The sequence below is a fragment of the Lactuca virosa genome, chromosome 4, assembly GCF_052849685.1.
Source record: "Lactuca virosa cultivar CGN04683 chromosome 4, Lactuca_virosa_CGN04683_v6, whole genome shotgun sequence".
NCBI lineage: Eukaryota > Viridiplantae > Streptophyta > Magnoliopsida > Asterales > Asteraceae > Lactuca > Lactuca virosa.
Genome location: NC_136429.1, coordinates 355,925,581 through 355,931,180, shown reverse-complemented (window position 1 = coordinate 355,931,180; position 5,600 = coordinate 355,925,581).

Genomic DNA, 5,600 nt, shown 5'->3' with positions numbered 1-5,600 from the left:
GAAATTGACATCCACCACTTGTGCTCTTTCGATCAAGATTACAACCACCCAGGTCTGCATCCGAATATGCTTGTACAAAGAACCCAGTGTTCGAAGGATACCACAATCCTAACGAAATTGTTCCTTTAAGATAACGAAATATATTCTTCACAGCAGTGAGATGTGGTTCTCGTGGATTTGACTGATACCTAGCACAATTACATACAGAAAACATGATATCAGGTCTACTTGCTATAAGATAAAGTAATGAACCAATCATGCTCCTGTAAAAGAGTTAGGTCAACTGCAGGTTTATCTAATGAAGGTGTCAACTTTATGCCAGTTGCCATTGGAACTCGTAACTTTGTGCTATTCGTCAATCCACACTTTTCAAGTAGATTCTTCGTATATTTCTCTTGATTAATAAAAATCCCTTCTCTGTTTTGACGAATATTCAAACCAAGAAAATTATTGATTTTTCCCATCATGCTCATTTCGAACTTACTTTTCATCAAATCTTCGAATTCTCTAGATAAAGCAGGGTCAGTTGAGCCAAAAATAATATCATCAACATAAATTTGAACAAGCATTAGATGATTCCCAACTTTCTTTCGAAATAATGTGGGATCAACAGATCCTTGTTTAAATTTAGATTGTTTCAAAAATGAAGTAAGAGTTGCATACCATGCTCGTGGTGCTTGTTTCAAACCATAAACTGCCTTATCTAAAATATAAACATGATTTGGAAATTCTTCGTTAATAAAACCTGGGGGCTGTTCCACGTAAACAGTTTCTTCAAGCTCTCCATTTAGAAATGCACACTTCACGTCCATTTGATAAACATCAAAATCTTTGTGAGCTGCATAAGCCAGAAATATACGAACTGCCTCGAGTCTTGCGACAAGGGAAAAAGTTTCTTCATAGTCGATTCCTTCTTGTTGTGAATAACCTTTAACAACAAGTCTGGCTTTGTTTCGAACAATATTTCCATCTTTGTCGGTTTTATTTTTGAAAATCCATTTTAACCCGACAATCGAAACATTTTCAGGCTTAGGAATTAATCTCCAAACCTTGTTTCGTTCAAATTCAGACAATTCAGATTGCATTGCAACAACCCAATCTGAGTGTTCCATTGCAATCTTAACTGTTTTTGGTTCAATTTTAGATATAAAAACATTGAACATACAAAATTCTTGATGAGTATTCAATACCTCATTCTTTGCGCGAATTTGAGCTCTTGTTAAAACTCCCTCTTGTGGATTCCCAATTACTTGATCCTTCGGATGATCTCTTGTCCACTTTTCCATTGGCGGATATGCTGGATCAAATTCCAAAGGTGCATCTTCGTATATATCTTCATTTTCTGAACCTGCAATCAAACAAACATCATCTAAATCATCATTATTCTCAATGTTTTCTAAATGCTCCCCCTCAACATTATGCTCCCCCTCAACATTAGCATTCACTCTTCCATTCTCCCCCTCGAAAGAATGCTCTTCCTCAACTAGAGTATTCGAATCCAATTGCTCCCCCTCCACTGGATTGTTTTGCATACTTTCGCTTTTCTCGGGAGAAGTTGATGTTGAATCATCATTAAGCTTTGTGAGTTCAGAGATATGATTATCATGTGCATGTATTTCAGCATTAACAGCATGATCTGAAATTCCAAAAATTAAATCATAATCAACATCTAATGTTTGTGAGGATTCAGATTCATCTTGTGTTTTTGTCAGAATAGGATGATTTTCAAACTGTGATGTTGTTTGTTTAATGTAGTAATCATCAAATGTAAGATTAAAAGTTTCTTCAACTCTTCGTGTTCTTTTGTTCAACATGCGATATGCGACTGAATTATGCGAATATCCCAAGAAAATCCCTTCATCTGCTTTAGCTTGAAATTTCGTAAGATTATCCTTGAGATTCATAATGAAGCATCTGCATCCGAAAACATGAAAAAATTTGACGTTAGGTTTTCGATTGTTGAGAATTTCATATGGAGTAATGTTAAAACGGCGATGAATGAAAGATCTGTTTTGAGTAAAACAGGTGGTGGATACGGCTTCAGCCCAAAGGTATTGTGGAAGATTCGCATATGCCAACATAGTCCTTGCTGCTTCGCATAGAGACCTATTTCTTCGTTCAACAACACCATTTTGTTGTGGTGTGTATGGAGATGAAAAATTATGCGAAATTCCTTTGTCCACCAAAAATGAATCAAGAACATTGTTCTTAAATTCAGTTCCATGATCACTCTTAATTTTTCGAACAATCTTCTTCAATGTTGTTTCCATCTTTTTGATAAAGTCAATCATGATTTGTGCAACTTCGGATTTAAGCCTGAGAAAATAAACCCACGTAAATCTAAAAAAATCATCAACAATAACTAAAATGTACCGTTTCTTGTTGAGAGTTGAAACAGTCGAAGGACCACACAAATCAATATGTAAAAGCTCCAGAGGTGCGACAATTTTCGAATCTATTGTAATTGGATGACCTTGTTTATGTTGCTTGCCAACTTCACAAGCTGCACATAAATAATCATTGTCAAATTTAAGTACAGGTAAACCTCTTACCAGATCTTGTACCACAAGCTTATTGATGTTTCGAAAATTGAGATGAGAAAGTCTTCGATGCCATAACCAACTTAAGTCTGCTGTTGCTTTCGGATTGATATCCAAAGTGAACATGTCACCTTTCCTTTTGGATTTTAGTAACACTTCTTTTGTGTTGACATTCGAAATAACACTTCCTTCTTCGTTAAAAAGAACTTGATTGCCAGTGCCCACAACAAGTTGAGAAACACTTATCAAGTTATGTTGAAGACCTTCAACATACGCCACACGATTCACTGTGAATTGTCCATTCGTGATCTTCCCATATCCTTTGACTTGACATTTTTGATTGTTCCCAAACTTCACTACTCCAGCATTTTTGAGACTTCGAAAATCCCGTAAATTTTCCTTCTTCCCAGTCATGTGACAAGAGCAACCACTATCGATGTACCACTTGTTATCATATTGCTCGTCACATAGTACCTACATTCAATGGAAAAATTTAGGTACCCAAGGCTTTTTGGGTCCTTGGAAATTAGATTTCAATTTCGAATGCAATGAAGAACTTTTAACCCAATCACAAACTTTTGTTTTGAGACTATCAATTAAGTTTACATCTTCATTTAAAGGAACCGAAACATAAGTTTTTGATGGTTTCGAATGTTCACTGACATTACCCTTCGAATTCTGAGTTTGTGAATGAACATTCTTTGCTTTTATTACTGGTTTCCAAGCTTTGACTGAAATGTTCGAATCCTTAGATGATGAACTGCCATTTGATGAATTATTCATATAGTTTTCATATGCTTCGTGAATTTGCTCCTTTGAAAATGTATTTGACTGATACATCTTTCCTTTGCCTTCAAGCCAATGATCAATGTTCTTCCTTGACGTTATTCCTTTTTCTCGTGAAGTTTTCATAGTTTCTTTCTTCGTTTGATTTGGAAAATTTGGCTTTTGAGGAACAAAATCAACTTTTGGATTTGTTATAAAAGATTTAGCATATGATGTATCAACTGTTGATTTAAAATGTTGACATTTAAAGAATTTTTGATTTGGATTTGGGTTATTTGAAATTTTTCTTGGAATATTAGTTTCTGAAACTTTCGAAAACCTTGGTTGATTATTCATTTTAGACTTTGAATGATTTGATTGAGATAAATGTTGAGGTTTTGTTGAAAAAGATGAATTTTTAGCTTTGAAAACATTTTTGGGTGAGTGTGATTCAGACACCTTTTGAGACTCAACATTTTGCCAAAATATTTTCTTTCTTGCTTGTCTTTTTGAAATGTTGTTTTCCTTCGAAAATTTGTCAATTTGATCTTTGAATTCCTTGGAGTTTAATTTGACAACTTTTTCACATTCCTTTTCAACTTGTTTTGAATTCTCTTTTTCAATTATTGATTTTTCAACCCATTTTCTTTGTGGTTTTTGACGTTGGAAAACATATGAATTCTTTGTTAAGTTGTTTTCAACTGTGCTTTGATTTGCGAAAAAGCCTTCATCAGTTGTTTTTGAATTATCCTCTTCAACTAACTTCTTTAATTCTGGTTTGATTTTCTCAACATTTCCAGTAGTTACAAAAAGTTGATTTGGAAAAATGACATCATCTGTACATTTGAAATTTGGATAAACCACTGTATTCGTTTCAAGATAGTGTTCACCTTTTTCATTCATCACTTTTTCAAACTTTTGTGTATCACCATACACCTGATCAACCACTATTCATGGATTTTCTTCTTCTTTTGAAGATTTCTTTTCCTTCGAAATTTTCTCTTCATCTTCATCATCACTATCATCAGTTTGACTGTCTTTGATATCCATGAAGTTCACATCACTAACTTTCGAAGTTGATGGTATATCAGTTTCATTTTCAACCATCAAATCCTTAATTTTTTCTTTCCCTTTAGATGTTGATGCAACATTAATAACAGTCAACTGAGAACAATCAACATCTTCAAGTTCACTAATTTCACTAATATTGTCAGAATTATCTTCAATATCAGCAAAATTAGATTGAGAATCAGATGTTGAATTCTCAGACTTTTTCAAAATTTGAATTTGTTCAGTTTTAGTCAAAGTATAATTCACGTTGTTAACTAATTCATTTGCATCAAGACATTCATCAATTTTGACAATTCCATATTTATATCTATCATCAGGAACTTTGTCAAAATCAGCTATTATTTGCTCACAATCATACGAAATATTATCTACCTTAGCTCTTTCGAATGCTAGAAAAGGTAGTAATTTTCTATGTTGATCTTTACTTATGTCACTTGAATGATGTAAATCAGTTAATTTGCCATAAAGTCTTTTCGCAGAATTACAGTAAATGTTTCTTTGTGCTAGCAAAAGTTTGACATCACTCGTTAAAGTATCTCTATCACACATAATGTTTGTAATTTGTAATTCCAAACATTCAATTTTGCTTATTTTTCATGTCTAATCTCTTTTTGGTCTCTAACAACTCCATGGACAATTTGTTGGCCTCATTACTAGCAGACACAACAATTGAATCAAAATAAGTAACCGTTTCATCAAAAGATATTAGTTCAGAATCATAAGCATGAGTAGGAATATTAAAAGATTCGAGAATTTTACGTACCTTTGTTGTCATTGGAGATTTGTCAGCCGCTTTGGATACGAAGCATCGTTCCCTCACTTCGAATTCCTCATCATCTGAGTCCTCCTCCATTTTCGCAAACAACGCTCCATTTGTCGGATTTCGCATTTCTTCATCATCTGATCCAGATGACCAGATTTGATAAGTTCCATCTTCATCCTCATGCTCACCCTTTGCAACCAATGATAAATTCTTTGCTTTAGCACGAACCTCCTCAAGCCTCTCTGCATAGTATGCCTCATCTTTGACTTTATTCTTCCTCTCATCCTTCTTTCGAAGCATACAGTCATTTGCAAGATGATTCGCACCGTTACAATAATGACAATCTATTCTAGCATCACCTTTCAGCTTCTTCTAACCCTTTCCTTCAGCTATCTTCGAATCTTGCTTCTCAACTTTCTTTTTCTCCTCAACAACATTTTTACTCACAGAACTTCCTTTCA